General features: G+C 50.0%; 1 protein-coding gene across 1 annotated transcript in view; it reads right to left on the reverse strand.

The window, feature by feature from the left end:
* The window catches only part of DCHS1 (dachsous cadherin-related 1), a 55,816-nt gene extending 53,343 nt beyond the window's left edge, over window positions 1-2,473 (reverse strand). The window contains exon 1 of the mRNA XM_040584269.1: window positions 2,234-2,473. The gene's annotated coding sequence lies outside the window, so the exon portion shown is untranslated. The remainder of the gene's footprint in view (window positions 1-2,233) is intronic.
* Between the last annotated feature and the right edge of the window lie 9,487 nt (window positions 2,474-11,960).

Below are 11,960 nucleotides of genomic sequence, written 5' to 3' on the forward strand. Positions count from 1 at the left end.
CTTGGAAAAAGAATCTGCGGAGTGTGAAGAGCAGCTGAGAGCACTGGCACAACCAGGGAACAGAAGTTATGGTCCTTGGGGTGGGGAGCTGGTGATGAAGGTCTGTGTAAACTTCATTTCCATCCTCCCTGGATACAAGTGGGTAGTTCCAGAGCCTAGTTACCTCTTCAGCAAGAGATGCAGCAGCCAGGTTGCCAAATGGCACTAGTGCAGGATGGGCAGACGGCCATCCATGGTACTAGCAGCCCTCTGTTCCTGTGAAGCTTGCAGGCTTGGGTCACAGAGGAAGACTGCAGTGACCTCAGTGGATGCAGAGTCACCATATCTGAACAGCTGCTTCTAATTAGCAGATAGCCCAGCGCTAGGGGCTGGCTTGACTGGTCCAGGCCCAGCCTGTGTAATGTGAGCCAGACTGCCCTGCTCCCTCTCTGTCCCTCCCACCATCGGGCACTGAGTTCCCTAGTAAAAAATGGCAGCAGAATCCTCTGAAGGAAACGGCTAGCATGAGAATCTGTCCAGAGAGGCGTTTGGGGTCCAGAGCCATAGTAAGGAGGTTGACAGGATGGTTAGCTAAAATGGAGTGAGCTGCAATATACACAAGCATCTTCAAGCCCAGGGCTGACAGACCAACGGCACCAGGAAATCCCAACCTACACTTAGCAGATAAGTCACATTTAGAAAAAAAGGCAGATTTAGAGAGGGACCACTGCATGCATCCCTGCCTGCCTGCCAGTGGGCACCTCACATCTCATGTCAGCCATGAGGAAGGGGAAGCAGGCCCACAGCGGCCCCAGCAGAGAAGCTGGAAAGACGGCACCCACTGTGCATGCCACAAACAGATGTCAGAGTGCTTGCTGTGCAAAAGCTCCATCAAAGCTGCAGATGCTGCTGGTGCCATACCCAAAGTCTCACATGAGAGGCCATGACTCACATAATGATCTTTTTGAGACTTCAGTCCAGATGAGGAAGGATTCAGAAGCCTTTTTAATCTTTGCTGAGCACCAGTCACTGACCTGGACCATGCTTTTCTCTCCTACATCCACACAGATGTCTGTCTCTGGAGTTTCAGATTATCTGCCCTCAGAACCAGACACAGCCCAGGCTTGCCTCCAGTGCAGCCTCAGGCTAACGACTCACTTTCAACCCCTGCTTAGTCCACCACTATCTACAGTCAATCTCCATGCCGCCTAGCCCTCCTACCACCTCCCACCCAGGCCTTCAGGACCAGCACTCTATTGCTCACTCCTAGCCCTGCCACACAGCCTCAGCTCCCTCTGACAACAGGTCTGAGTGGTGGCCAACGGTGGTGACCATCCTCTCATGAGGATGCAGTCAAGCTCCACTGCATCCCTGTGCATCCCATTTCTGTGCCACACTGGAGCTTCCCGCAGGCTGTCATGTCTCTGAAAACGCTTCCCCCACAAAGGAAGCTCTAATAAAATTTCCTCATGCATCAGCCAGTTCCCACAATCCCAGCCTACATGCATCTCAGCGCTGACCTGGCCCCTGCCATCCCGCATGCCCATCGCTGAGGTGCCGCAAGGCTCTCTCTGCTCCCTGTCCACCGGTGCCCCCAGGCTGTCGGCGTTTTCTCTGCCCCAGAGCTCCCAGGCAGCCCGGCCCCCCAGGCTCACGGGGTTCCCCGCCCCGCCTCGGGCTCCCCAGCCGCCGGGCCCACCGCCTGCCGCGGCTCCCCGTGCCCCCGCACAGCCCGGCCCCGGGGGGAGCTCCGGCACGGTGCGGCGGCCGTGCCGGAGCCCTGCCAGCCCCGGGCCCCCGCTACGCTCGGCCCCCCCAGCTCCCGCCCGGCGCCTCCGCGGCGACCACTGCGCGCCCGCCCCTCGGCGGCGCTGCCCCTGCGGCGGCACCGGCGGCGCCGGTCCGGTCCCGCGCCCGCCCCGTCCCGCTCGCCCGCTGCCAGCGGCGGCCCCGCTGCCGTCGCGCCAGGGGCGAGGCCGGTCCGGCCGCGGATCCGTGGTGCTGCGCCGCCGTGGGCGCGCCCCCCCCCCGCCCCCCCCCCCCCCCACCCCCACCCCATTGTCTGCGCAGCGAAGGCAGAACAAAGCGCCCGGTCCCGGTCTCAGTCCCCGTCCCGATGCCGGTTCTGGTCCCGGTCCCGGTCCCGGTTCGTGTGCGGACCGGCCCGCCGTGCGGCGCTGCCGACGTGCGGCGGACCGGGCGCGGGCGGCGGGGCAGCCGGAGCGGGCCGGTGCCCGGCGCTGCTGGCACTTACACCGTGCGTCCCGCGCCGGCGGCGCTCACATCCCGCAGGACCCGGCCCCGCCGAGACGCCCCGCAGCCGCTCCGGTACCCCGGTGCGCTCCGATACCGCGGTCGCTTCGCCACCGCTGGCCTCTCCGGTACTCGCAGCTCTCCGGTGCCCTGCCGTGCCGCGGCCGCCCCGGTGTTCCGGCGTGCCGGCCTTCCCGGTGCGGCGGCCGCCCCGGTGCCGCGGTCGCCCCGCGGAGCGCTCGGCGGCAGGCGGCGGGTCGGCGCTGGCTCGGCGCGGCGGCTCCTGCTGAAACCCGACCCAGCGCCGCCCTCAGCCCCCCGCTCCCCCCGCCGCCCCCATCCCCGCCCCGCCACCGGAGCGCGCGGCAGAGCGCGGCCCCGCCGCGGCCCCGGGCAGCGGGGCGGCGTGGCGGGGGCACGGGGTACGGAGGGGCCAGGGAGCAGCGGCGGGGAGAAGGTGGTCGGTGCGGAGCGGGAGGAAGGGCTGGAGCCCCGGGGTAAGGAGGGCTGAGGGGGAAGCAACGGGTGACTGGAGCCCGGGCAAATGGGAAGGGGTCGGCAGGAGCGAGAGGCAGGGCCGTGGTGGGCCGGGACAGGGCTGGGCAGGACATGCAGGGAGGCAGTGGGTGACACCGGGGGCGTGTGGGGACACGATCGAGGAGGCACAGCCTGTTCTCTGCTCTCTACCGCAGTCCCGTCCTCAGCACAGAGCCCAGAGCCTGAGCACGTGTAACCTGCCAACACCTTGACTCACACCAGGGCTTCCAGTGTCCAGGCTGGAAGGTCTCACCTGTAGTGCCTGCGCTGTGAACCACTGGGGCCCCACCAAGTCTTCATGAAGCGACAAACCAAGAATCTGCTGCGTGACTGTCTAGGCTGCTCCACCAGTGGCTGGCTCTCTGGCTTGTCTTGACCCCTCAGACTGGTTTTCACTGCTCCAGACGGGCCAGGCCACAGCAGTGTTGGTGCGTCTCTTGGGGGCCACTCAGCTTTCAGGACAATCATCACTACTGGGCCTTCTTTTATTTCTTAGCAGAGAAATTGCCATCGACTGAGGGCTGTGACAGTCCATTGCTAAGATCGTGTGCTATAAAGGCCACAGCTCAGTCTGCTTCATCAGTAAACTGTCTAGGGTCTTCCATCAGTGACGATCAATTCAAACAGAGAATGTGGACCACCAGACTAGTTTCATAGAGAAAGAACCCTTCAAAATTTGCGTGTCTGCACCCCTTCCCAAATACCTTATAGGCTGAGCTGGATTTAGAAACAAGAGGTAACTAACTCTGGATTACTTTTACTGATCTAAAGGTACCTTGGAGAAACCAAATACTCTGGACCCTGAACAGCACATCTTACAATTCTTAACATAAATTCACCAAGCTATAATATATTCAGTTTATTTCCTCCTACATCTATCTTCTGCAGGTCACAGGAAGACAGGAAAGAAGTTCAGAAGAAGGGAGCAAGGATGATAAAGGTCCATCATCTTCAATGCATGGAACAATTTAGTTTCCATTTTGGAAAGGAGGCAAACAAGGGGAATGAGGAAGAGGACAATGAAATTATGAATGGTCTCTGGGGGTTGATTTTGTTCAGCTCTGTGGAGCTGATTTTGTTCACTGCATCTTCCAATATAAAAGCGGCATGAAATGAGGCCAATAGAAACCAAGATCGAGACAAACAAAAGAAGGTGGTACTTCATGTGAGTGGCTGTGGACCCAGGGAACTTCTTGCCATAACATGCTGTGGATGCTCAAAATTCACATTGGCCCAGGTGGTGTCTGAATTAGTTCACAGAAGAGAAATTCTTTGATGGGTCCTGAATAGAGGAAACCACCTCCAGCTCATAAAGTCGTGTGAGTCACGAAGAGTTGGGTCTGGAGGTGTACTCGAGGTGACATATTGTGTATGCTTCTCCTGCTCTTCCCACACCTTCCTGTGCATCCACTCGTAGACACTGTTGGAGCCTGAGCTAGAGGGAGTCTTGAGCTGACTCCCAATGAGATGGTCCCTATAATCTTGTGTCTGTCCCAGTTTTAACAACAACATTTCAGCCTTGATTTAGCTATTCTGTCTTTATCTCTCTTTATTTTTGTCTACAATTTTTTTTCCTTACATTACCTTATTCCCTCCCAGATATTTTCAGAAACAGCAGTAAGCTTATCATTCAGCATCTCTTCTTCTAAATGAAACAAACTTTGTGCTCTTATTTTACGATCAGCTATCCATTGGTGTTATCCTAGTTGCTCTTCCATATGTATGTCTTCTAGTTTAAATTAATGTATCTTTAGTATAGCAGATCAGAGTTCCCGCTGTGTTCTGAAAAAATATCATCTGCACCTTACAGAAAAGTATTTAAGGGAAGGCTTCTTTACTGGAAATGTCTTGTTTACTGTACTTCAGGATGACATTTGCTTTTTCATGGTTGCGTCATCTTACTATCTTACATGTGACACAGGCAGGTATTCTTCCCCTTCTGTGGTTTCTAACTGGGGTCATTTCCATCTTCTGGCCAAATATTTTCCAATACATTGCTAAGACCAAGATCCACAACGTGATTTAGGCATATACTCTCTATGGTTTCTAATACCTTGGTGGCAACACCTTTATAGATATGGGTTCAAATGCATTAACTTTTACTTTTTGACACATTCATCAAATATATGGGGCTGACGGTGCTGAAAGATGTTGATGTGATCACAAGGCTGCTGTCTATATAAACATTTGTGCCTTTGGAGAGGTCCTTGCTGATTAGAAACAAGTTAATAAAGCTGGCAGATCTTTAATGACACTTCACATAGAGGGCAATAGCTCTTGATTCCTATGTGTAAGAAATCAGGAAAGGAAGGCAAGAGACTGGCATGGCTGAGTACAGACCTGCTGGTCAAAGTAAAGGGCAAGAAGGAAATGCACAGGCAGTGGAAGTGGGGCAGGTATCCTGGGAAGAGTATAGAGACCTTGCCCGGTGTGTAGGGATGGGGTCAGGAAGGCCAAGGTGGAGCTGGAGCTGAACTTGGCAAGGGATGCAAAGAACAAGAAGGTCTTCTACAGGTATGCCAGCCAGAAAAGGAAGGTCGAAGAAAGCGTACCCCCTCGATGCACACAACTGGCAAATTGGTAACAAGGGATGAGAAGGCTGAGGTACTCAACAACTTTTTTGCCTCAGTCTTCACTGACAGCCTCTCTTCCCACACCTCCCAAGTGGATGGATGTCAGGGCAGGGACTGGGGGAGCAAAGTCCCTCCCACTATAAGAGAAGGTCAGGTTTGAAACCACCTGAGCAACCTGAACATACATGAGTCTGTGGGACCTGATGAGATGCATCCCAGAGGCCTGAGGGAGTTGGCTGATGCAGTTGCGAAGCCACTTTCCATGATAACTGAGAAGTCATGGCAGTCAGGTGAAGTCTCCAGTGACTGGAAAAAGGGAAACATTGCACCCAGTTCTAAAAAGGGTAGAAAGGAACTACCGACCTGGCAGCCTCACCTCTGTGCCTGGGAAAGTCATGGAACAGATTGTCCTAGAAGCTATGTTAAGGCACATGGAGGACAGGGAGGTGATTCAACACACCCAGCATGGCTCCACCAAGGGCAAGTCCTGCCTGACCAACCTAGTGGCCTTCTATGATGGAGTGACTGCATCAGTGGACAAGGGAAGAGCTACAGATGTCATCTACCCAGACTTCTGTAAAGCCTTTGACACCGCCCCCCCCCCCCCCCCCCCCCCCCAACATCTTTCTCTCTAAGCTGGAGAGATACAGATTTGATGGGTGGACTGTTCAGTGGATGAGGAATTGGTTGGATGGTTGCATCCAGAGGGCAGCGGTCAACAGCTCAGTGTTTGGATTGAGATCAGTGACCAGTGGTGTCCCTGAGGGGTCTGCATTAGGACGTGACACAGGCAATGGGATCAAGTGCACCCTCAGCAAGTCTGCAGATGACACCAAGCTGAATGGTGTGGTTGACATGCCTGAGGGACAGGATGCTGTTCAGAGGGACCTGGACAAGCTTGAGAAGTGGAGCCCTGTGAACCTTGTGAGGTTCAACAGTGCCAAGTGCAACGTTCTGCGCCTGGGTAAGGGCCAGTCCTGGTATCAATACAGGCTGGGGGACGAAGGGGTTGAAAGCAGCCCTGCAGAGAAGGCCCTGGGGGTACTGGTAGATGAGAAGCTCAACATGGCCCAGCAATGTGCGCTCACAGCCCAGAAAGTCAACGGAATGCTGGGCTGCATCCCCAGCAATGTGGCCAGCAGGTTGAGGAAAGTAATTCTGCCTCTCTGCCCCGCTCTGGAGAGATGCCACCTGGTATACGGTGTCCAGCTCTGGAGTCCTCAGCACAGGACAGACATGGACCTGTTGGAGCAAGTCCAGAGGAGGTCACAAAGATGATCAGAGGCTTGGAACACCTCTCCTGTGAGGACAGGCTGAGAAAGTTGGGGCTGTTCAGCCTGGAGAAGAGAAGGCTCCGGGGAGACCTTAGAGCAGCCTTTCAGTACTTAAATGGGGCTTGTAAGAAAGATGGGGACAGACTTTCTAGTAGGGCCTGTAGTGGTAGGACAAGGGGGAGTGCTTTGAAACTAAAGGAGAGTAGTTTCAGGCTAGATATAAGGAGGAAATTTTTTACTGTAAGGGTGGTGAGGCACTGGCACAGGTTGCCCAGAGAGGTGGTAGGTACCCCATCCCTGGAAGTATTCAAGGCCAGGTTGGATGGGGCTCTGAGAAACCTTATCTAGTTGAAGATGTCCCCCTGATCATTGCAAGCGGGTTGGACTAAATGGCATTTAAAGGTCCCTTCTGACGCAAACTATTCTGTGATTGTGTGAATTTAACATTACACTCGCCTTTAAGAAAGGCAAGGAGGAACTCGGAGTACCATCAGTTTGTCAGGGTCATCTCCATTCCCAGAAGACTCATTGACCCCATTCTCTTGGAATCCATTTTTGAACATATGGAGAACAAGGAGGCAATCAGGAACAGTCAGCATAGATTTAGCAAGCACAAATTGTGCTTGAGCAGCCCGGTTAACTTCTCTGAAAAATGACTGGCTATATGGATGAAGGGAAAGCAGTGGATGCAAAGTGCCTTGACAGTGAATTTTCATTTTTAACCTGAGGAAATATGGGCTGAATGAATGGAGCATTAGGTGGGCTGAAAAATGGCTGCACCTCTGGGCTTGAAGGGTAGTGATCAATGACTCAATATGAGGTTGGTGCCTGGCAGCCAACAAAGTACACCAAGCATTGATTTGGGAGACATTGTTCAGTAATATTCCAAGATGACACAGTGTAAGTTTGCAGATGGCATTAGGAGGGGTGGCCAATATGTTGCATGGCAGAACTTTGGTCTAGAGAGATCTAGAAACTCCAAGAATTGGATTAGCAGAAACCTCATGAAGCTTAATAAAGAGAAGTACAAAGTTCCGCACCTGAGGCAGAATAATGCCATAGTTGGTACAAGGTTGGGAACCAACTGGCTGAGTTGCAGTCCTGCTGAAGTGAATGTGAAGGCAAGGGTGGACACTGAATTAAGAGGCAATAATATGCTCTCGTTGCATATGCTTGCATTGCAAATAAAGCAAACACCTTTACTGCACTACATAAGGAGAAGGGTGAGCAGCAGATCAAGGGAAATAGCTATCCCCCTTGACTGGGGAGGTGGTGAAGCCACACTTGGAATCCTATGTACGTTTGGCTCCCCCTGTTTGTAAGGGATATGGAAAACTGTAGGAGATAGGTAGGGGACTGATTTATAAAGAGACACTGAAGAAGCTGGGCTTGCTCAGTCTGGTGATGAGTAGGCTAAGAGGCTTTTTAATGGCATCCTACTGCTGCTTAAAGGACAGGTTAAAGAGATGATGGTACCAAATGTGTCTTCATAGCAGCAGACAACAGAACAGTTACAATGGCCACAATTACAGCTTGGGAGATTCAGAGTGAGCATTAGGAAAACTTCTTTTCACCCGGAGAGTAGTGTAGCACTGGAAAAAGCTGCTTTGAGCTGTGAATCTTGGCTCCTTGCAAGTTTTCAAGGCTGATCTGACCTATTGACAGTCTATCTTCAAATGAGAGGTTGGAATATGCGTCTCTGGACATCCTTTTTTAACCATGAAGGACTGTCTACTATGAATCTATGAATTTCATTCCATTTCTGTTATGCTGCTCCTTAATAGTAGCTTTTCACTTTTATGATGTTCTGGTCATCCTCTATACTCACAATGCCTCTTTAATTTGTGTCACTGATCAACCTTATCAGTATACTTCTTTTTTTTTCTGAGATCTTTACTGAAAAAAATTAAATAGATGAGCTCCAAAACTGATCCTTGAAAAGACGGTGCATTTCTTCAAGCATAAAAATCTTGATTTACTGGTAATATTTTTTTTTACAGTCTTCCCCATCTTACAATTTTTGTATTAATTTCTGTATTCTCCATTTGAATAAATAATTTTTCATGTGTTACTGTAGTCTGACCAACTTTTTTTCTTGGTCCCCCCAAAAAAACCACTTATAAAGTGAGTTGTTTAATGTGCTCGTCTGGCATGATTTGGCAGACTTGGTGCATTTGATCACATTTGCCATTTATTGTCATGTTTTCAAATAATCATTTCCCTTTAAAATCTGCTTTGAAATCTTTATACTATTGCAAGCAATCTGAATTTCCCTAGGTCACTCACTTCAGTCCTCCTTTCTTCAGTCTCTGTAATGTTTGTTATTCTTCAGCCCCATGGCATTACCCCAGATCATTAAACAACCCTTCTGTCAGACTTGCAATTTGTACACGAGTGCTGCCTCTACTTAGAGATGGAAATTAGTGGATTCCTTTTAGTCCCCTAGTAAATTATAATTTACTATATATTCTTGGAGCCCCATGGCAAGAGAGGGAAGAACAGATCCATATGATGTGCTTGCACATTCAGAGAGATCTTGGACAGTCTTTCTGATAAGCAAGCATCTTTGGAGCTGTATGTAGACTGGTAGAAAAATTTAAGTCAAGGTATGCCTTGTAAGAGCAACTAAGACACAGAAATGAGCAGAAATATGTTCTTCAGCTATTCAGGGCAGAAGGTTACTGCTAGTAGTAAAGGTTGAGACAGGACTGCAAGGCTCCCAGCTGTGTCATGCCTTTGGGTAGAATTATTAATGATATAGAGATCAGACTATGGAGAAGGGAGCAAAATTTGAAGATGAGTGAATCAGTGCTTTGCTGAACTTCTGAAATTGAAATAATGCAAGAGCTAGTGAAACGTGGCAAACTGGAGTCAGTGCTGACCAAAGCATAGCTGGTAGGCAGCACAGAAAATGTGCTTTCTGCATGCTTTGTGTTTCCCTAGATCTACAGGCAAATACTGCAATGTAATGGGAAGTCGTGCTATCTCTTATGTTGCTGTTCTGCCACCACAATGACCCTGATCCTGGAGCCATGCACGTCCCCACCCAGACTGGACTTCGCATGCTCCCACCCTCATCCATAGCAGGTGGGAAGTAGTCTGGCAGTTTAGCACCTTCCTGCTAGATGGCAACTTGCTCCTGAACCGGATGGGAGCAATCTGGCAGGTAGCCCAGCAGGACTGAGCAAATTGCTCAGAGGCTTCCATTCTTGCAAGCTGGAGTCTGGCTCAAAAGTCCCAAACAGGAAATCCTTCTAGGATGTGCTTAGGCTCTGATTCCCGGATGTTCACAGCAAAAAAAAAGGCTTCCTGCATTCAGAATGAAGGTTAAAAATAAAAGAAGCCAGGCACCTGCTAGAAACATACATAGCCAGGGCAGGGATGGGGACAGAAGTGAGTGGATAGCTCTCCCCAAGACAGGAGTAAGTTTTTTTGGGTGAGATCCGAAGTTTGCCTCTGTCATTTGGAATGCCCTTGAGATCCAAGAAAGAGTTGCAAGATCATTTCACCCAGCAAATGGAGCTGGTACCTCGGCTTTGCGGCTCTATATTCACATCCTGGTCAAAGGGAAATGCTGCTAGTGCACTGCTGCTGGATGTGACTTGACTAGGTAGCTTTGAACCTTGCAGTGGAAGAGTTCTTCTGCATCTCCTGCTTGTCTAGATGGCCACAAATCACATAAAGTTCTTGCAACAGGCATATTTCTGTGCCATAGGGTTTGTTCATGAGCACCCTGGAGCCCTGAATGTAAGCTGCTCTCCCTGGGCTGCATGTGATGCATGGTTTTAGGGTAGAGCAGGCAAAGTTCATGGCTTGTGTTAATTTGTTTATTTGAACGTTTACAATCTTGGACATTTGGGGAAGCTCTGTCAGTGTTGGGAGCAGCTGGATTTAGCAGTGGTCTTATCATCACACTTATGCTCCATTATAGAGGAATGAAGCTGGGTTAATTAGCACTGACAACATACAACTGTGGGTTGGCTTCAGGGGCCTTGGTTTGGCCAATGTAGATAAGGTACAGGTGTGGCTGGTTAAGTTAAGTGGTTGAGAGCCAATGAAGAGAGAGCTACCGAGGAAGAAGCAGAGAGAATGCATGCCTAGGGTGAGGAGAAGGTAGCAGAGGGACAGGTGTGAAGAGTGTGCTGGTATGAGATGGTAAAAGACCTTGTTGCAGCTTGATAGTTTGGAGAGTGCTGTGACACTCCATCATGCTTGAAGTAAGGATACCCAGCCATCACTTCCTCTTGCTTCCCGTGTTTCTCATGGTAACCTGGTAAGGACTCCTACAGTCTATTTTCCAGGGGTCTATCTAGCACAGCCCTAAATGCCCTGAATGCTTCATTTTCAACCTTGCCTACTTTTTTAGACAAATCTTTTAGCACAGCAAGACCTGTGAAATAGATGGTCTTAAAATGTTGCTCCTTGCTACCTCCTTGTTTTGAACTTACATTATACCATGCATCTTGCAGGCTGGGAGTCCCCCTGCTCATTGTTTTACCTGGACTTGCTCTTAATTATGCCAGTTCCTTGTATTCCCAATTATTGGTTCTCTTGTAATTCAGCTTTGGACTTCTCAGGCCGCTCTTTTGATATTATTTTAAGTTATAGCAGCATCTAAAGGTTAAGACTTCAAGTGCAGCAATAAGACAATTCACGTGCAGAAGGCAAAATAATTTAAAGTCAAAACAAGTAGGTAGATACCACAAAGATCATGGAAGGATAAGGCTGCAAGTGAGATAAATGGCAATTATATTCTTTGCTGGTACTTTCTAAACGGCATAGCATAGGCAGATTATAAACAATAGCAAAAAATCTAGGGCTGTCAGCTGCTTCGTTCCCATACCTCAGAGAGGGTTCAATTGAACCCAGAAGCCCCTGTCATGCTCAGTGGATGAGCGCTTAACTAGTTCTTAAAGTCTTCCCATAATGAAGACTTCATAAACCTGCCACTCAATCTATTCAGTGTTCAATTTTCTTTGCTATTATTTAAACACATTAGTTCTTGTACTATCTGTCACGAGTACTGGAAATTGTTTGCTTTGCAACTTCTTTTACAAATCATGGTGGTTATCGTATCTTCTCACTCTTCTTTAAACTAAACTGCCCAAGAGCATTTAATCTTTCCATATTGTATTTTCCTAATCATGTCCTCTGGACTGTGTCAGATTTGTCTGAAGTGCACAGACTGAGACTAGGCATGGTACTGCAGCTAAGGGCCTTATCATAGCCCTGCAAGTCATATTCCTGTCTATACCGTCTCATATGATGTTGTTTTGGTTTTGCAACAACATACCCTCAGCTGATTCACATTCAGCCTACAGGTGACTATAAACACACAGAACTA

This window comes from Falco naumanni, chromosome 2 (assembly GCF_017639655.2).
Source record: "Falco naumanni isolate bFalNau1 chromosome 2, bFalNau1.pat, whole genome shotgun sequence".
NCBI lineage: Eukaryota > Metazoa > Chordata > Aves > Falconiformes > Falconidae > Falco > Falco naumanni.